Source organism: Lissotriton helveticus, chromosome 3_2, assembly GCF_964261635.1.
Source record: "Lissotriton helveticus chromosome 3_2, aLisHel1.1, whole genome shotgun sequence".
Lineage (NCBI taxonomy): Eukaryota > Metazoa > Chordata > Amphibia > Caudata > Salamandridae > Lissotriton > Lissotriton helveticus.
In genome coordinates, this window is record NC_136062.1 from 40,285,460 (window position 1) to 40,307,087 (window position 21,628).

At 48.6% G+C, this 21,628-nt stretch overlaps 1 protein-coding gene across 6 annotated transcripts in view; it reads left to right on the top strand.

The window, feature by feature from the left end:
* The window catches only part of FAM227B (family with sequence similarity 227 member B), a 3,234,040-nt gene that overhangs the window by 2,707,023 nt on the left and 505,389 nt on the right, over nt 1-21,628 (top strand). The gene's annotated exons all lie outside the window — the stretch shown is intronic.

Consider the following 21,628-nt stretch of genomic DNA (forward strand, 5'->3'; position numbering starts at 1 on the left):
TGAGGGGTTTCTATCAAAAGGATGAATTTCCTTCTTTTTGCCAAGAACCGATCCTCCAGATACGTCTGTTCTTCAAAATCATAGTGGATACTCCTTTCTTTGTTTTTGCCATATCTCCTCCCAGGGGAATAGGAGAAGTCTCTAGTTCACTTTTGGGTGAACGAACTCCCTTACTCTCTCTTTTGTTTGGAACGTGAGCAAAACTATTCACACTAGCTGGAAATAGGTGAGAAGTGGCAGTTCCAGTGCTAGAATGCCTTGAGAGTTTGTCTCCAGCCCAAAACCAACGAGTATTCATAAACTCCATTCCAACCTCTCCGCACCCCAGAAAAGATGAGAAATTTACTCCTGACAAGGAGTAAAATGGGACTTCCCTCTAAAAACACAGTGGCAGTTTAGAGAAAGAGTTCCTTAATTTGAGAAAATATTTTTCTAGAGAAAAAAACAAGTTTTTTTTTCAGAACTAGATTTTTTTTGACATTTCAGAAATGATTGCAAAAACCTCTACAGTACTCCAGACACCGGAGGGGCTGTGAGCAAATAATCAAGAAACACATTTGCAGCAATCAGTACAATAAGCCAGATAAAACAGTGATATTAAACTACCCGGACCCCTCCAACCCCGTAACACCCCCCCCTCCTGGGTCCCACCCTAGCCTCGTTCACGATGGTCACCCAGATCAAAGCAAAGCAATCTATACAAAGATGGTAGTACACTCTCACCCTCATCCCGGTACATAGGACAACTGGTCCACTGTCGCATCTCGCTGCAGCGGCGGCTCCAGCCACAGCCCCCTGTATTCCGCCCACCTCTTCCAGATTTTATAGTGTTTTCTGGGACAACCGCGGGACTCAAACACTGGGCGTTCCAGTCCCATACAATAATCCATGCCCCGTTTCCAAAACTCAATCGGGGGAGCCCCAGGGTCTTTCCAGGCGCGGGCCACATCCCTTTTGGCCACTGTAAGGCCCAGGAGCAAGAGATGTCTTTTATATATTTTGCCGCCCACCTGCTCCATGACATGCAGAAGGCCCAGCTGCGATGTACGTGGGAGCTGCCAGCCCAAAACCTCATCCAAACAGTCCCATATACGCGATATGGAGCCGGGAGGAGGGGGCGGGAAGAGTCCCAGGTGCGCTCGATCACTAGCGTGCACTACCGCCTGGGACTCGCAGTCCCGCACCCTCGTAGTCCCAGGAACTTCCAGGCAGAGTCAGTAATTAAAAATCTCGATGGGCTCGGCAGGTCTTCAGTCACCACGCAGAAGGTCCCAACAACAAACGGCTACGAGCGGCACCCGCGAAGCGGGGGCCGCGAACCGTGATATGGAGCCGGGAGGAGGGGGGCGGGAAGACTCCCAGGTGCGCTCGATCACTAGCGCGCACTACCGCCTGGGACTCGCAGTCCCGCACCCTCGTAGTCCCAGGAACTTCCAGGCAGAGTCAGTAATTAAAAATCTCGATGGGCTCGGCAGGTCTTCAGTCACCAAGCAGAAGGTCCCAACAACAAACGGCTATGAGCGGCGCCCGCGAAGCGGGGGCCGTGCGCCGTGATATGGAGCCGAGAGGAGGGGGGCGGGAAGAGTCCCAGGTGCGCTCGATCACTAGCGCGCACTACCGCCTGGGACTCGCAGTCCCGCACCCTTGTAGTCCCAGGAACTTCCAGGCAGAGTCAGTAATTAAAAATCTCGATGGGCTCGGCAGGTCTTCAGTCACCACGCAGAAGGTCCCAACAACAAACGGCTACGAGCGGCGAATATAGCTGTGTCTGAACTGGGGTGGCGAAGGGAGCTAAAGAACGATGATGGATTCAACCTAGATCTGTGACTAGGGGTGAGTGACTGAAAAGTTTCAGCACTCCATCCATCATCTCCTTGTGTTTGCTTTGTTCACCCTAAGTTGGCAGGGTATGCCAAGACGTGGGTTCCTTGCTCACTTTGCCACTGGATTAAAGCTAGCCTGACTGATGAGGGCTGTTAGCACGAAACCGGTCTCAGGATGCTTATTTCCAGTCCAGGGAAGACATGGTCTCAGGATGCTTTTTTCCGATCCAGGGAAAACATGGCTTGGCAGTTCGGTCTGGACTGTTCCTATGAGGCAGAGGGTCAAGACTGATTTACATATAGCTGTGACTGAACTGGGGTGGTGAAGTGAGCTAAAGAATGATGAGGGATTCAACCTAGATCTGTGACTGGGGGTGAGTGTCTGAAAAGTTACAGCACTCCGCCCACCATCTCCTTGTATTTGCAGTGTTCTGGTAATAGCCTCACTGTTTGTGTCATGGTTCTTTTTATGTCATTATTTGAACTTTAGCAAGCCTCTGATTATGAATATATGTTCCTTTCCCGCATTAATTTTCCCCGCAGGGAATCACAACGTGGTCGTCACAACGACCGCGTTGTGATTCCGCATACCTTTACTCCGCAAGTCGGAACAACGACTTGCGAAGGGGGGTGCTGGAAGTTGAAATAGTATAATTTACTATTCCAACTCCAGTCAGTGCGGACACTAGGGAAGGTGTTGGATTTTAAATACAAAATCTCCCCCCTCCCCCTCCGCAAGTCGATGTTCAGACTTGCGGAGTAATGGTATGCGGAATCACAACACGGTCGTTGTAACGACCGCGTTGCGATTCCCTGCGGGGAAAATGATTTGTGGTAAATGCTGTTTAACTCTGATTATACCATATTTCTGAATATATCTGATTTGGAACTGACCAAGGCTCTATTGATGTCAAAACACTGAATATTCACAGTTTAGGTTACCTTTCTGACCATCGTAGGGCTCTCTGAATACGTCACCACTTTCATTATGCCGTGGTTCCGATTATAACAGAGTTCAGGATGTATGATTATTCTAATGGTGCTATTCCTCTCTTGCTTAGTTATGAATTGCCGTGACAAATTTGCTTTTAAGCATTCACTTGGTTTCACAAAATGTTACTGTAAATAAACCCAGATTCTACTCGCAATTCAGTGCCTAAGTTGTCAAATGAGCAAGCCTCACAGAGGCTTTCTCCACTTAACCACATTGTGTAGTTCATGGGCAAATCAATTAATCTGACTGTGCCTCGGGTCTCTTCTTTGCCACAGTTGTGAACATATATGAAGTGCTAGATCAATGAGTGTACATTTACATTTTGCTAGATGAACTCTGCAAAGTCTTGCCACAGTCGAAATGTTATGCACCTGACTCTCAGTTATTTATGCGTGTAGGTTTGGCTTAAATGCGTAAACTTTGTTTTTTGTACTCACATAAATATTTTTGTGTGAGCAAAACTATTCACACTGGCTGGAAATAGGTGAGAAGTGGTAGTTCCAGTGCTAGAATGCCTTGAGAGTTTGTCTCCAGCCCAAAACCAACGAGTATTCATAAACTCCATTCCAACCTCTCCGCACCCCAGAAAAGATTGGAAATTTACTCCTGACAAGGAGTAAAATGGGACTTACCTCTAAAAACACAGTGGCAGTTTAGAGAAAGAGTTCCTTAATTTGAGAAAATATTTTTCTAGAGAAAAAAACACGTTTTTTTTTTTCAGAACTAGATTTTATTGACATTTCAGAAATGATTGCAAAAACATCTACAGTACTCCAGACACCGGAGGGGCTGTGAGCAAATAATCAAGAAACACATTTGCAGCAATCAGTACAATAAGCCGGATAAAACAGTGATATTAAACTACCCAGACCCCTCCAACCCCGTAACACCCCCCCCTCCCGGGTCCCACCCTAGCCCCGTTCATGATGGTCACCCAGATCAAAGCAAAGCAATCTATACAAAGATGGTAGTACACTCTCACCCTCATCCCGGTACATAGGACAACTGGTCCACTGTCGCATCTCGCTGCAGCGGCGGCTCCAGCCACAGCCCCCTGTATTCCGCCCACCTCTTCCAGATTTTATAGTGTTTTCTGGGACAACCGCGGGCCTCAAACACTGGGCGTTCCAGTCCCATACAATAATCCATGCCCCGTTTCCAAACCTCAATCGGGGGAGCCCCAGGGTCTTTCCAGGCGCGGGCCACATCCCTTTTGGCCACTGTAAGGCCCAGGAGCAAGAGATGTCTTTTATATATTTTGCCGCCCACCTGCTCCAAGACATGCAGAAGGCCCAGCTGCGATGTACGTGGGAGCTGCCAGCCCAGAACCTCATCCAAACAGTCCCATATACGCCTCCAATATCTCTCCATTGCCCCGCAGGTCCACACAGTATGTAGGAACGTGCCCACCTCTCTGCCACACCTCAGACAATCGGGGGAGGCAAATCAATCCAGCCCGCCACAGCCTCTCTCTCGTGTAATAAGCCATATGTAGGTATTTAAATTGGATAAAGCGCAGCCGTACGGCCACGGCCGCCTCCCTCGGAGCCGCAAGAGCCTCCCTCCATCCTTCTTCATCGATTTCACCAACATCCTTCTCCCATTTGGACCGCAGGCCGACTAGGGAGGAAGAACAATGGGTAATAAGGGATTGGTATATGCAGGATATCTTCTTTTCCGTCAATTCTCCCATAAACAGCTTAGCCTCTATTGGACTAAAGTCCGGTAGGGAGTCCAACCCCTCCAAGGCGGGGGAGATAGCGTGGCGAAACTGCAGGTATTTGAAGAACTGGGTACCTGGCATATCGTACTCATCCCTCAACTCCTGAAAGGATTTAAGGGTTGTGCCCCTCATGACATGCCCCAGCGCCGAGATCCCTATCGAGTCCCAGCCGCGAAACCCCGGCAAGGCTGACAAGGCCGGCAGGCGGCCGTTCTGCCACAACGGGGTCTCCCCAGTCAGCCTATTCCACCATCCCATACGACCAAGCGCCCGACGCCAAACCTGGAAAACAACCTGCGTAGCCACCTGGAGCCTCTTCCTTTTCCCTGCCGAGTATAGTAGTGTGTGCAAGGTGTCGGGTTCCATTAAATACCTCTCCAGAGCATACGCCGGATCGCCCGATCCCCATACCACCATTCGTTGAGTATCAATAGATGGGACGCCTGGTAGTAGGAGAGGATGTCCGAAGACGCCAGGCCACCGCAGTACGTAGAGAGGAAACAGGTGCGAAGGGCCACACAAACCGCCCCCCCAGCCCAGAGAAAGCGGCCCAGTGCCGAATCGACTTGGCGGAACCATTGGGGCAGGATAGGATAGGGATGATTCTGTAGTTGGTAGAGCAGACGAGGGAGAGCGACCATCTTAAAGATGGCTGACCGGCCATATAGGTTCAAGGGCATACGGGACCATGTCTTCATGTCTGATCTGACTCTGTCCCAGACCGGAACAATATTACGCTCCCACGAGACTCCAGGGATGCCTGTCATAAACACCCCAAGATATTTAAAACCTCCTGTCGCCTTTTGTAGGGCGGATGCCCAAGCACCAAGTGCCACACCGCTACCTAGGGTCCACAAGACAGACTTCTTTACGTTGAGATTAAGCCCTGAAACCTCGCCAAACACTCTCATAATGTCAAGAACCCTGGGGCCTGACCTATTGAGATCTGTAAGAAAGAACAGCACGTCGTCCGCGTAGAGCGCGATTCGGTCTGACGGCTCAGCCTCCCATTCGAACCCCTTCATCTGCGCATCTATTCGCACCCATGCCGCAAGGGGTTCCATCGCGAGAGCGAATAAATACGGCGAGAGCGGGCATCCCTGCCGGGTACCTCGCCCGATGGGGAAGGCGTCTGAAATCGCATCGGTCACCCGCACGGACGCCGTCAAGTCGGTATACAGCAGCCGTACATATGAGAGAAAATGAGGGCCGAGATTCAGACGGGGTAGGAGTGCCTGCAAGTACGTCCAGCTCAGCAAATCGAAGGCCCTATCAATATCCGCCAATAGCAGTGCCGCCTGGGAGCCGGTGGCTCTCATCATCTCCATGGCCACTTGGGCCCGCCTAATATTGTGTCTAGTGGCCCTGTGTGGCATAAAACCAGCCTGGTCCGGGTGGACCAGAGCGGTAATCAGAGGCAGGAGGCAGGAGGCGGTTGGCAAGCGCCTTCGCTAGTATCTTCGCCTCAACGTTGAGGAGTGAGATAGGGCGGTACGATTCGTGGCGATCTGGTGGTCTTCCCGGTTTGCAGAACACCAGTATCTCGGCATTCCTCCAATCCAGCGACAGCTGACCCAGGTCTCTATCAGCATCCAATGCCTTCTTGAAATGGGGCCCTAACTGGAGATGATATTTCCGTAAAAACTCGCACGGGAAGCCGTTCGGCCCTGGGGCCTTCCCGGCATTCAGCTCACCCAGTGCCTTGCCCAGTTCCTCCGCGAACAAAGGAAGCTCGAGACTGGCACGCTCCTCATCGGAGATACCCCGCGGCGGGAGGTCCGCCAGAAATTTGTCTACTGCCTCCGCAGGGAGAGAATCTCTGGGGGTGTATTGCGCTTCATAATCGCACGCAAAATTGTCGGCTATAACCCCTGAATCGGTTATAGAAGTCCCGGCCTCATCCCTCAGCGCCGGCAACGTCTGAGCCTGGAACGTGCCCTGGCACAGCCTATACAACATCGAGCTGGATTTGTCCCCCCATTGGTATATTCTACTCTGCGTTGCGAGCCATATATGGCGCGACTCCTCAAGAAGTAGGGAAGCAGCATCGCTCTGCGCCTGCAGGAGTCGCCGCGCGTCGTCCTCCGACCCCGTCTCCGTAGACCGTCCCTCCAGAGTGCGGACACGATCCGCCGCCCTCTCCAAATCTTCCCCTCGTGCCCTACGGGCCCTCGCACACCAGGCTATGTCCACTCCTCTGAGTGTAGGCTTCATGGCCTCCCAGAGGGTCACCACGTCTGAATCTGGCCTCTCGTTCTCCTCCCAGTAGTGAGCAATGGCCTCTCGCTTATGGGACTGGTAGTCATCTTGTTGCAGATGCCAAGTAGAGAGGCGCCATCGAAATGGCTGCCGCCTTCTGTCAAGGAGGATATCAATCGTAACGGGGGAGTGGTCAGAAAGCTCACGCGGCAGTATAGCGGTCGACGCCACCCTTCCGATTGTGGCGCACGGGACAAACAAGTAGTCCAATCGTGAGAAGGAGCGATGGACCGCCGAAACATAGGTAAATTCCCGACTGTGTGGGTGTTGATAGCGCCAGGCATCCATCCATCCCATACCTCTCACCATATCACTCAGTCTCGTAGGGGCAGCAGCCAGCTGTCCGCCATTCGGCCTGTAGCGATCCGCAGATCCATCCATTACATCATTCCAGTCGCCTCCTATCACCGACAGAACGTCCGGTACCTCAGCCCAGACCGTAAACAGCTTCTCCACCAGAGACCATTGCAAGGGGAGGGAGCATACACACTACCAAAGACCACTTGTTCCTCGCCAATCATTCCTTTGATAAAGACATATCTGACCTGGGCATCAATCCAATGTGTAGAGTGTATGTAGGACACCCTTCGGTGAACCAAAACCGCCACACCCCGGGACCCCCGGACAAAACCAGCATGGAACACCTGATGATACCCATAGCGCTGTAGACTCAGAGTCTTGGTACCCAGGAGATGAGTCTCTTGTAACAGTAGGACATCAGCCTTCTCCCTTTTCCACTGTCGCAGCACAGCTCCTCTTTTGATTTTATCAAGCATACCCCTCACGTTACAACTCACAATTCTCAGTGCAGCTCTGGGGAGCTCCGAGGCAGAATCCCTAGCCGCCATCGATTGGAAAAATCTGCAATCGCCCGGGCGTAAGAGAGTGTAAGTGTCTATAGGACATAAGCCAAACCTGGTGGACCATCGTGTGTGAACAAGTTACCCCTGTGGCCCCAAGCATTGCGCATCCCCCCACCCTCCTCCCCCAGACCCATCCCCAACCCCCAGAAAACTGACCTCCCCTTCCCCTATACCTCAACAACATTGATGTACCTGTCGTGGTGCAGGAGCGCCCTAACCCCCAACGGGAGGTCAGCGGCCACCCACTCCAATGGATCCCCAAGAACCCCTCCCTCATAAGTCCCAACTACCCACCCAACCAACAGACCCCCCCTTAGCATCTCCCACTAGAGTAGGAGGCTAAGCCCCTGTAAAAGAGCATCCTGAACCCCACACCGCCGCTCCACACAGTCCCAACAATGATAAAGGAAAGCGAGCAGTGGCTATACATTCAGTGAGCAAGGAGCAGTCCAAAAGAACACATGAAAGCACCACCTCCCAGCGGGAGCCTGTAATTTCGACACGCAAGTTCAGTCCCCTGAGGCCCCTTCATGCTCTTTGCCAGAGTGGTCGGAGTCGGTAGGCGCGCCATCTCGTTTCCCACCACGGGAAGAGGAGCGTTTCCGCGATCTCGACCTCCTATGCCTCTTGCTCCTGGCGCTTTGATCCTCCCGTTCCTGCGATGGGCCCCTCGAGTGGCCCGGGTTCAGTCCCGGCTGGGCATGCGGCCTGACCCTCACTGTCTCATCAGTCCATTTAAAGACGTCTTCCGGAGTATCAAAGAAATGGGTTCGTGACTGGAAGACTACCCGCAGGCGGGCCGGATAAAGTAAGGAGTATTGGATCTTCAGACCTCGTAGTTTCGCCTTGGCGGCAATGAACGAATGACGTTGTTGTTGCACGATTCTGGTGTAGTCCGGAAAGATCATGATCTTCTGGTTTTCAAATAGAAGAGAGTCTTTGGTCCTCGCCTCCCGTAGGATAGTGTCCCTGTCATGGAAATTCAGGATTCTGGCTATCACCGGCCAGGGCCGCTCCCCCGCCGGCGGCTTCTGTGTCAGGGCTCTATGAGCGCGCTCAATCACAAAGCATCGTGACAGAACGTCCGGGGGAAGCCAAGTCTCCAACCACTGGGACAAGAATAGTTCCATGTTCCCTTTCTCGCATCCTTCCGGAAACCCCACAAAGGGAAGGTTGTTCCTGCGTGCCCGCCCTTCGGCATCCTCCACACGGAGCGCAAGGCCCCTCTGGACGTTTTCCATTGCCGCCATTTTCCGCTTCAGGGTCCCAACGTCGTCTTCCACCACCGATATCCTGGATTCCGCCTCAGTAATACGCGCCACTGCGTTTTGCAGGTCCTGACGCAATAGGGTCACGTCTGCGCCAACTGCCCCTATCTTGGCGTCCAGCATGTCCCTGGACTGGGTAATCGCTGCCATAAGCGCTGCGTTGTCAGGGCCTGTCCCGTGGCCTCCGCCTGATTCACCGGGCGCCCCACTCGGCCCCGTTTGGCGGACCCGCTGCTTCCCCCGCCGCACTTATGAATACCAACAACTGGGATAACAATGGGTCAAAGAGCAAACTCTCTATAAACTATCTGTGTATCTAAGGGTACAACCGCGAAATCCACTTAGAGTATATCGTGGTGAAATAATTGTTCCCATCAGATTACCAACCTGTACCGCCCTACATCATTTGGGATCCTTCACCCTGAAGGAAAGTGGTTTTACCCACAGTAGATTAGGCAGGTCGTAGCCTAGTCTAATGAAAGTGCCTCAAATGTGAACGTGGTGTAATATAGCATCAGGGGGTAAACTGACTAGCAGTGCAAGATGTGATGAAATAATAAGTGCTAAGTGCAAGAAATTTGTTAAAATTGGGTAGAGGAAATGGAGAAACATTTTTAATAGAGTCCTATCCACTCCTAAAACTAAAAACAGTGCATAGTAGTGTAAACAAATAACTACTAGAATTGAAGTTTGGTCGACATGTTTCTGCAGTGAATATGGAGCCTGTTGGTCTCCTACTGCTTCCTCAGGACCTTAATTTCTGCTACTGCATAAAGTGAATGAAAGTGTAAAGAAATGAACAATATCACCTGAGATTCGCCTGTTATGAAGGTCCAAAGGTCACCCAATGTCAGCATGCGAATATATGAAAGAATACACAGATAATTTAGATAGTGACAATACATCCACAACATATGTATTATATTTCATTTGCCAACTCAATCGGCTCTCTTCTTCGATTGCTGAATCAGCCTTTTAGGGTATTCCTTGGCAACCAGATCTTGTGCCAAGCTTTTTGCATGGATTTCAAAGGTTGTTTTTGTCGAGCAGTTTCTTTGAATGCGTAAAAACAAAGACCCTTCAGAAACCTATCAAAACTAGAACAAGAAGCCATGAAAGAACTAGCTTACAATCCACTTGTTGTGGTTAAACCCGCAGACAAGGGGGGTGCAGTAGTACTCCTAGATGTGGACACTTACCGAGCTGAGTGTCTACGACAACTTAATGACACAAGAGCATATCGCAAACTTACATCAGACCCTACTGAAAGATTAACTACCGAAATTGGGCATATTGTTGAGGAGGCGCTCACAGAAGGGTGGATTACCATCAAGGAAGGACAATTTCTCCGTACACCAAATCCCAAGACACCCTATTTTTACCAATTGCCCAAAATCCATAAAACCCAGCGCCCTCCCCCCGGACGTCCCATAATATCTGGGATAGGGTCTCTCCTTAAACCCCTGTCGACGTTCGTCGACTTCTTTTTAAAGCCCATGGTAAGAGAAATGCCAACATTCTTAATGGACACCAAAGATGTTCTAAGGCTATTGCCTGATATTGAATTTAACAAACAAACTGACATCTTGGTGTCATTCGTTGTTGAAAGTTTGTATACATCGATACCGCAAATGGAGACCCTAGAGGTTGTTGAGGGACTATTAGCGACTAGAGAGTTGAACTCAATAACACCAGTCAGACTGATAATGACATCGGCTGCTCTGGCAATGACAGACAATTTCTTCTGTTTTGAAGATTCTCTGTATTTGCAGATTAGCGGGACCAGTATGGGCAGCGTTTTTGCCCCAAGTCTCGCTAATCTGTATGTGCACAACTTCGAGCAGGAGCACATGTTCGCAGACACCAACCCCCACCTTAGGTGTTTGCGAACATGGAAACGCTACATAGATGATATTTTCGTCGTGTGGCGAGGCACAGAAAATCAGCTGAAAGAGTTTCACGAATGGCTCAATCAGAGGAATCAATTCCTCAAGTTCACCATGGAATATAATGTCCATAGATTGGCATTCTTGGATTTGCGAATCTCGAGTACCCCTTCTGGTCTTGCCTCAGAATTATACCGCAAGCCAATGGCATGGAATTCCTTGCTCAATTACAATAGCTGTCACCCGACGGGCAATTTTTACGCATTCAAAGAAACTGCTCGACAAAAACAACCTTTGAAATCCATGCAAAAAGCTTGGCACAAGATCTGGTTGCCAAGGAATACCCTAAAAGGCTGATTCAGCAATCGAAGAAGAGAGCCGCTAACAACAATAGAGCGAGTCTACTAGAAGTCTTGCCTTTGAAACCGAAAACAAACCGTATAACCTGTGTCAGCACCTTTAGTATGCAGTCAAATCAAATCAAAAAGATTGTGAAAAGACATTGGGGCATATTGAACACAGGCAAGTATACACTGCCCTTCCCACTTTTTGCTTTCAAGAGGGGACAAAATCTAAAGGATAAACTGGTCCACACAAGACCTAAGAGTGAAATTCCCCGAGCGGTAGGCACCCTTTGGGATATGCCTGCGGTTACGGGTCATCACCCATGTGGCCATTGTGCTGCTTGCCCTCAAACATCAAGATCTGTGACTATCGACATCGGCACAGACCAGCCATGGCAGCAGCGCAGGTTCACAAACTGCAATAGTATGAACCTGATATAATTGATCACTTGTCCATGTAACAAAAAGTACGTGGGGATGACGACTCGAAAAGTCAAGCTACGGATATCGGAACATAAGAGCTCGATACGTTGCTGCAGACAAGCCACCAGGCTCACAAACCATTTCATCCAAGCACATCATCTACCAACAGATTTACACTGGACTGTATTGGAACAGCTACTGATTTCACCCCACATAACAGATATCAGTACCTTTCTTTTTAAACGAGAACAAAAATGGATTTACAAATTGCAGACGGACAAAAAGGGTTTAAACGAGGACATCCCGTGGATGTCGCTATGATATATGTCTCTACTCTAGTCGCTCTGCTACGGAGACCATGTGACGTCATAGAAAAGACTGTATTTCCCTGTCCTCTGTGGGGGCTTCAAATGTTGACATCATGTCACTCATAATTGTCATAATACCATTCGAAGAGACAGAGGCTATATATATTGGCCTAATAACATCTAAAAAACTGTTGGAGTGGGCAATAAACGTCCATAGAGAGGGAAATTATCGATTATTTTCCCCCAACAATATGTCCATCTAATATGTGACCATATGTGCAAAATCGCTATTTGCCTATATCACACCATATTGCAACGAGAGACATGTATTCCGTTTCTTCATTACTAGTATTTTTATTTCAATTACTTTAATCATTAGCTCGCTGTTGCAGCAAGCAAGAGGACAACAATCTACAACTCCCAGACACCTCTTACGTTATTACGTAGGATCACGTGAGCGGGAGTCATGCATTGGCAGATACGAATGGCGGCTTCCTGTCCAGTCAGGTACCTCCCTCCAAGACAGCCTAGACGGATGTCCGGGGTACCGACGGACAGGTAAGCGCCGATTGTGTATCTTAGCACTTCAGGCGTGAATCGAGTACTTTTACTTTATGTACAGTCTTTGTGTCATGTCAGTCTGTCTCGCTAATTGTAGCGCGGAGACTATGTGGTTTGTTCTGTGCGCTCGCCTCCCTGACATTTGAGCTTAAAGCACTTTAAGCGAACAATATGAGAGGCGCCATGAACCTCGTAGGGTGCTTTCTATATCTAATTTGCTCGATTTTGTTTGCATACTTGGTTCCTTGACATTTGAGCTTAAAGGACCTCAAGCGAACGACAAGAGACGGCGCCATGAACTTCTTAGGGCGCTTTTGTGTGTATTTAATTTGTAATTAACACATTAAATGGCTACTAGAGGGGCCATAAAAAAAGACATACTACACCATGATGGAAACCGAGTGTCTATACAATATACAACGACTCCGACTAACTGAGTTTTCGTCTAATGTATAGAATGCAGTTTTTAGTCCTTCCCTTACTTCCTTTTCCTTCCCTTCCATAGAGCGGTGCTCCGGTTTACCTGAGCTGTAGCCAGGTGGGGTGGGGCGTACATTCCCTGAAAAGTAGGTGAGTGGAGACTACAAACAAAAATCCTTTTGCCTAAATAATAATATGGCATTTAATAGATTACTTGAATAGAATTATTGACCAGCAAAATGAGTTGGCAAATGAAATATAATACATAGGTTGTGGATGTATTGTCACTATCTAAATTATCTGTGTATTCTTTCATATATTTGCATGCTGACATTGGGTGACCTTTGGACCATCATAACAGGCGAATCTCAGGTGATATTGTTCATTTCTTTACACTTTCATTCACTTTATGCAGTAGCAGAAATTAAGGTCCTGAGGAAGCAGTAGGAGACCAACAGGCTCCATATTCACTGCAGAAACATGTCGACCAAACATCAATTCTAGTAGTTATTTGTTTACACTACTATGCACTGTTTTTAGTTTTGGGTGTGGATAGGACTCTATTAAAACTGTTTCTCCATTTCCTGTACCCAATTTTAACAAATTTTTTGCACTTAGCACTTATTATTTCATCACATCTTGCACTGCTAGTCAGTTTACCCCCTGATGCTATATTACACCACGTTCACATTTGAGGCACTTTCATTAGACTAGGCTACGACCTGCCTAATCTACTGTGGGTAAAACCACTTTCCTTCAGGGTGAAGGATCCCAAATGATGTAGGGCAGTACAGTTTGGTAATCTCATGGGAACAATTATTTCACCATGATATACTCTAAGTGGATTTCGCGGTTGTACCCTTAGATACACAGATAGTTTATAGAGAGTTTGCTCTTTGACCCATTGTTATCCCAGTTGTTGGTATTCATAAGTGTTAGGGATGATAACATTGCAGGGTCGGTAAATATTCCCATGGACCCCCTCCTTTCTTCTTTCCATGTCCGCAGCACACCTGGACTCTACTGTCTCCGGATTGTCCGTAGAGTGCCTCGGTGCCGGCACCCCACACCACCAATCGGAACCAAGGGTACACCACACGAATAACTCCAGGCACACAGTCCCTCCACGCTATCGTCCACCGCTGCCAGGGGGTACACCGGGTTCCACAAGGCTGCCCCCAAGAGGAAGGTGCCCAATGTCGTTCCGGCCGGGCCCAGCCCCCGCACCGTAAGGTCCCTGCTCCAATCTCCAGCCACAAGAGGGGGCCCCCGTGGCCCCGCACCAGGCTACTCAACGACCAGCCACCAGCTCCAGGCGGGGGAGCCCCTCTGCCACACTGTCCAACTGTCCCAGGCACTCACCGGTGCTGCGTAAGCCGGCTGCAATCTCTCGTCGCCTCGTTATCACACTCGGATGGGGCCACACAGAGTCACCCACGTCGATTCCGCCATCTCTCCCGGCGCCGCCACTGGGCCCCCCCAGGCTCGATCACCACACTCGCCTGAAGCAAGAGAGCACAATCGCCCCACACCAGTCTTTTCGGGCAGGATCTCACCTCGGGGGCACCGCACCCTCAGCCACTCAAGTTGGTCCCCTGGCCACCGCAATGCACCTGCTCTCGCGGCCGGGAGCCTTGAAACTCGAGGTCCCGGTCTCTCGGCCCCGAGGTAGGCCGCAGCTCCCTCCGGCCTCTCTCCCAGCACGGATCGGCGCCTCCACTGCAGCGGGCAGGCCCGAGGACTCGCCCACAGCTCCGCCTCCAATGGGGGTCCCAGGCCCAGGATAGATGCAGGCACAGCCGGCCGGCGCGGAGACCTCCCGACCGGGAGGCGCCAAAATCTAGGTCCCGGCTTCACTCCCCTGGACTAGGCCGCAAACCGCCGCCGCTGCTGTCTCCGCTACACAGGGTCCGGGAGCGCCGAATAACGCACCGGGCAACACCTCCTGCCCTCCGCTACAGTTGCCTCAAGTGTGGGCTACAAGACGGGTCCAGGAGCCAGGATAATTCGCCGGATAACAGTCGGGCCGGTGGGAGCTCTAGCAAGCTGCGTCCACCATCGTTGCCCGCTAAGCCACGCCCCAAAAAAAAACAAGTTTTAATTAGTGAATTTTTACATGCTAGGCAGATTTTTGCATGTACGAATATACATGTATATATCTACTAATGCGAAAATGGAGTGCCCAAAAGATGGAAACTTGCAACTGTCAGTGGATTCCAGGCCTAATTCTGTAAACTCTGGCGAACTCCTGAATATTGTAGATGTGAACTCATGCAATGTTTTAGACCTACAGGTGACCCGAAGTATGGAGCTCTAAATTTATATTTTTCACACGTTTCCTATAACAGTTTTATGCTGAGGGCCTAATTATTTACAAGCCGCGGTGGCCTGCATGGATCAGAGGTATGGGGCGGGAGCAGGAGGGTGTGAGGACGCAGGGGAGGATGTAGGGGAAGCGGGTATTACAAAATAAATTAAAAATAAACAATTTACCTTCTCACCGCTTCCTCACCGCATCGCTCCTCCATAGTCTTCCCTTGCTGCCCTGAACAGAAAGCACATTCAGGCTTCGAGTCAGCCAATCACAACGCTGCACTAGCAGCATTGTGATTGGTCTGAGCACTGTGTTTCGGCGCTCAAAAGCTGCTTGGGAGCCTGGGCATGTTCTCCACGCAGCCTGCGTGGAGAACATGTGAAGTGCTCAAGACTGTGTGGCCAACGCGAGATGGCCGCCTAAGCATTCACTGTGAACTTAGGAGGCTGCTACCACTCCTCCCCTGCCTTGCCCCCTCACGCAAATCTGCAGGAAGTAGGACAAAATAAAACGACAATAACCCGGCGTATTATCATTTTATTTTCCCTTTATTTCTCTGCTAAAAAGCAGTGGGGTGACGCTCCTCCGCCTTAGCGGAGTAGCTGCCACTAATTACAAGTCAGGATGAACAAAACTGGCAAATACTTTTATGCATTCATTTTGCTCCTCCTGATTACTACTGATTAGGCTTTTCTGCATCTGGTTTTACCCAGTGGAATAATCTGACCTGATATTCGCATGCTTCCCCCTATGCAACAAAAACTTTTCCTTACTTCCACTACTCTACCCACCTCCTCACTCATTCCCAACCTACGCACTGGCCCCCACATACATTTACCACCTACTTAGAACACACCCCCATGGAATGATAATTATGTGTGGTTTTACGATCAGAAAAATCGGTCACACACACAGTGATTTGCTATTCCATGGTGAACTCATAATTTGCATACTACTGGGAGTTTTCACTATATGGCAACAGTAAATTTGCCTGCAGACTCGGATATCAATTCTAAGAACTAGAAATTTTATTAAGAGCCGCCTTACCTTTTTAGTGCAGGGTCCAGAAAGTTGTTGATGCCCTTTTTTGAGCGCTTGCAGAGAGGAATCACTGCGGGCAGGTCAGCACCCTCTAGAGACGAAGGGGGGTATTTACACTTGGATGGTCCCGAGGGGACTGGTCCGCTGAGCTCAGGGTCATTTACAGAGAAATAGTGTAAAATGCCTTTTGTGGCCTGGTGGTTAAAGTATAAAGCATTTTTTGTAGTCAGAAATGGCCTGATAGTGCAAGTTCCAATCGCAAAAATGCTATTACATAAGTTTAAAGCACAAATTGTGATTCAATATTACGTTACTGAACTGCATTTTGTATTTGCAATTTAGTATTTGGAAGAAGTGTGTTTTGGTCGTCCTTTCCAAATACCGAATCTGAATGGAATCTAATGATGTATGGGACCAAATTACGGTCGCAAAACATTAATACTTTACCGACTATTGAAGGAGGTGGTAACCCATTCGCAAATGGGAAGGGGCCCCAAAGCGATCCATTTCATTTTGAGAATGGAAAAAATACTTTTTAAGAGCAGCCAGTGATCCCTTTAAGGAAAACAGGCTGTATTAAAAAAAACACAAATCATTGCTCTATTAAAAAGCAATCACAGACATGGTCGGCTGCTGACATCAGCAAGCCACCATCCCTAGGATGGCTGTAATTCCTAATGAGTCACAAATTGTGACCTTCGTCCTTAATATTCATGAGGTAGGTTGATTTGCAACCCATTAGGAATTTTTATCTAAAATATGTATGTTTTCTTACATTAGGAATTGTGATTTCCTGATTGGTCCCAGCTATTCATGAGGTAGGTTGATTTGCAACCCATTAGGAATTGTTATCTAAAAATTTTACGTTTTCTTACATTAGGAATTGTGATTTCCTGATTGGTCCCAGCACATCTCAGCCAATGACAAATATGAAGATGGTCTTTTTTATTGGTAATTAGCAGGGATGATGATCTCTTCTCTTTTTTAGTTCAGTAGTGATTTTACTATGGAAGGAAACAATGCCAACAAATGCAAGCAAAATTAATTTCTTCTCTCTGATGAAGAGTTTCCAAGATGGAAGGACAGGTCTAGGTGAGCTACTTCCTCCGCTACGTCTGTGCAAGGTGGGAGGATAGCAGTGGAGCCAGATGTTCAGTGATTTATTGATCCAGCTGTGGTGAAGGTATTAGAAGCTTAGAGGAAGAGAAGACGCGGAAGACATCACAAAGGGAGAGACAATTCACTGATGGGCAGTGCTTCCTCTCCAGAGATCACTGGTCCTTCCACTAAAAGGAAATATGTAAGAAAGGAGGAAAAGGAGGCCAGATTCTCTACCATCTGAGAAATAATATTGGTTTTCCTGCCAAAGGAGGAGGTGGAAAGGGAGGACTCTTTCTTTTTTACCTGAGTGTGCAGGACCTCAAGGGCCAGCTTTTCCTCTGCATGACAAGATCAAAACTCTTATTATAAGAGAATAGAAAGATTTTGATGATCTCACTATATCAAGATGTATGAAAAATATGTATATGCTAGAGAACGCTGAATCAGTCATTCCAATCAATGCTATCGATCCTATATTGGCTAGTTTGGCTGAGAAAACCTTAATCAGTCAGGAGGACTGTACTCCTTTAGATGTTATTGGCAAAAAGACAGAATCTGCACTAAAGAAGACTAATGACATGAAAGAGGGGGAGGATTGCTCTGACATGGTGTCCAACAGTGAGCTGTAAGCCTGATTTCTATTGGACATCTCCTATGATGGCCTCAATGATTCTGCAATGGCAGCTGGTGGTTCCATTTTAACCAGAAGTCAGAACTGAAAAGTAGAACTGCTCAAGATTCCTTACTCAGAAGTGAAACTTTTTGCTGAGCAGCTTGACTCTATGGTTAGGAAAGCATTTAAGGATTGTAAACATGCCTTTCCTTACAAGGGGAAATCCAACCCCACTTCTTCCCATAATGCACATTGTAAGTAAAGAAGAAAAAGAAGGTTCCAACCTGAAAAGGATTGCAAGAAATCAAATTCCATCAAACATTCTTCTAATCAGAAGAATCAGTGCTGCTAATAATCAAAGCTGGACTGACAAAGCTGCTGTGTTGGGTTATTGTATCCAAGACATCTTGGACTTCTAGGTCAAACAAGAATACGATATAGGTAGTGCTCAAATGCTCCGCAAAGGGTTTTCATCCCTACTCCTATTACAAGAAACTAAGATAAAGTTTCTGCCTTTTAGGAAGCATACAAGATCTTCTAAGGAAAAAGACAATGTCCCAAAAGAGGAACGAGGTGCAGAGATAAATTCTAATGTGTTTTTTGTAAAACAAATCATCAGGAAACTACTATCCTGTGCTACACCTGAAGTTTCTTGTCAAGTGGGTCTCCACTTGCACTTCAAATTGGATAGCCTCCATAGGCTAATCCCTTGGTGACAGAGGGGGAGTTCATGGTAAAATTAATTTTGTAGGATGCCTACCTTTGCATCCCAATACCGACTGGGGTGGGCTTCCTGCATTCCCTATTGACTGCAACACACAAAGGAAGGGTAGGTGTGACTGAGTGGCCATCTGCCTGCTGATGGGTCATCCTAACTTCACATTCCAATAGACGTCTGGTGTGGGTGACAGCAGCTTTTTGCATTCCCTCTAGACATCCACACGCAAAGAAAGGGTAGGTGTGACTGAGTGGCCATCTGCATGCTGAGCAGGATGGGAGGGTGGAGCTGACATACCTAAAAGGGCTGTGTCCTGTCCCCACATAAAGGTTTGCATACCCCCCTGTAGTACAGTGGCGGATCCTCAGCTATGGCAGAGGAAATACCGTGCCCCCCTCCAGCGGCCTCAAAGTTTGAAAAGTAAAACGATAATCAAAAGTGTTTATTATCATTTTATTTTTCCTTTTCTGCCACAAATTTTGTGGGTGGGCCATTGTGGTGGGTCAGTCACAGGAGGAGTGTTGGCAATGCACTCAGTTTGCATGACAGATTGACCGACTGTCTCAGGATGACCAAACTGTCATGGGCACTGACATCTCTCCAACCCGAGCTGCAATGCCGGGCGGAGGGAACAGCAGGGAACAGCAGGCGTAGGCCCACAGTCCTCTTTGGAGCGGGAAACAAGCCCGCTCAGGCCAATCTTAGCGATCCTCTCATGCATTTGAGAAGCAGTGGGATTGACCACAGGGGAGTCTGGTAGTTTCAGCGGAAATGAGAAGAGCAGAAATTGGCGAGGAGAAGATACGTTCTTTTTTTTATTTATTTTTGTCATCCGTCCATCCCTTCCAGCTCACACCCCTTCCCCGCCCCGCTGCCACGAGAGCAGCCACTACTACTGTAGTGAGTCTGGAGCCAGAGCAGGAAAGGCAAGATCTTGTACAGCTCAAAGGCATCTCTTTCAAGTCTCCCTACTTCAAAGGTCCAACTGGGTATAAGTACTGGACCTTTGACTCCATGAAATCAGCTCACTTCTGGAACTGAGGGCATACTAACAGGAAGACGGACTCCTGCCAAGAGGGGCTACCACTTTGCTGAACTGCTTTGCTGTGTTGGCCGGCAGCCTACTGCCTCATGCCTAGGAGTGAGATGGACTGGGCCTGCATCTCTTCATCCCAGGACCAAAGTATCTCGAAGGGCATGTTAGCTTGCCTCCTTTTTCTGAAGTCTCAGGGATGTCAAAGTCTTCACCCAGCAACCTGCTGTGAGCCCTGCTCTGCTAAGTGGTGCAAATCCAGTCCTGGGCCCTTGAGATTGAGTTTTTGAGTTTTCTGTGCTGCAACCCAGAAAATCCATACATCAACAACTTTGCACCGATTGGAACTGACACATTTCCTTTGACACCGACGCTTCACAGCTAATGCATGAACTGCAGACATTGCATCGCCATTGGCGCTAATCATCGTCCTGTATTTCTGACCCATCTCTGATTTTGTGCAGCTTGGCGGCAATGCATACTTTGTGCTACTCACATTGCCTACAGCCCAGCAGTTCGATGACGACACATCACTCCGATGTTCATCACATCTTAACTCTCTACGTATCTTCGATTTTGCACAGCTCAGAATCGACGCATCGCCTTCTTTGCTTCATGCATCGCCCTCGGCCGTGACGCATCCAAGGTAGTGTTCAGTGGCCCAAGGAAGGTCCCTGTATCCTAATCGCTTCCATTGAAGTCAGCCTTAACTTTTGGATTTGCCCGTCAAGTGCGACCAGATTGCCCCGATTGGCGCAATTTGCTTCTAAGCATCACAAAATATTTTATTCTTTAAAAATTACTACCGTGACTTCTAATCATTGGATTTTTGTCGTTTTGGTCTGGTTTCACTTATAAAATAATTGGTTAATTTTATAAACTGGTATGGAGTCCTTTTGTGGTGTTTTCACTGTTACTCTTTGTTATTTGCACAAATCCTTTACACATTGCCTCTTAGTTAAGCCTGACTTCTCTGTGCCAAGCTACAAGAGGGTGAGCACTGGCTAATTTAAAGTGTGTTACTGAATTACCCTAACTAGGACTGTGGTTCCTGCTTGCAGGGATGATTTCCTGGGCAGTTGGAGTCCTGATTGGACTCTTTGCCTCGGTGCAGTATGCAAGGGGTCCTGTACCCTGGGTATTGGTCCTACACGGCTCTGGTAGGTCCTGATGTCTTCACACTTGGTGGGGAGAAAGATATGCCCCTCTGGGTCTAGTGCACCACTTCTCATTTAGTTGCTATGTCTGCATCGCCGGGGAGCTGCAAGTCATTAAACCGGACTCTGCGGGGAGTAGCTCCTCTAAAGCAAGGGAGATCTCTGTTGATTGGTGAAGGGCTGGAGGTACTATGGGTTTTTTGGATGCCTCACAATGACAGGCCGAGACAGCACACCACAAAGGTCAAGTCCTTGGAGGCAGCAGGCAGGGTTTTGCACCACAATTCTGCAGCAGGTACTCTGTTCTCGGCTCAGCAGCTCTTCTTTGTGTCAGTCGAATCTGAAGTTCACGCTCCAAGGATGCCACCTAAATACTACATTTAGGGGCATTTAGAGGGGGGAGACAGGTAGTAGTCAATGGGCTACCTGTCTTTGGGGTGTCTACACCCTCTATGTGACCACTTTCTATGGGGAATGGGCTCAACCCTGGCACTAATTGGCTAATTCCCTCTCAAACAAGGTGTAGAAAACAGAAAAGTGGGGTCCACATCACCTGCTCCACCTTAGGGGTGGTGCTGGCTGACTGTGGGCCCACTACCTAATCTAACAAATGTTCCTGCCTGTCCTCCCACCAAATGTGGAGCAGAACAGAGAGGTTGCCATCCCCCACTATCTGGAGGTGCCTGGATTGCTTTTCAAAGGCAGAATCACCTTTAAAGTTTCCCACCTTGGAAGGCCATTCCGGGCTAGGGGAGGTGTGAAGTACCTCCGCCCAGAGC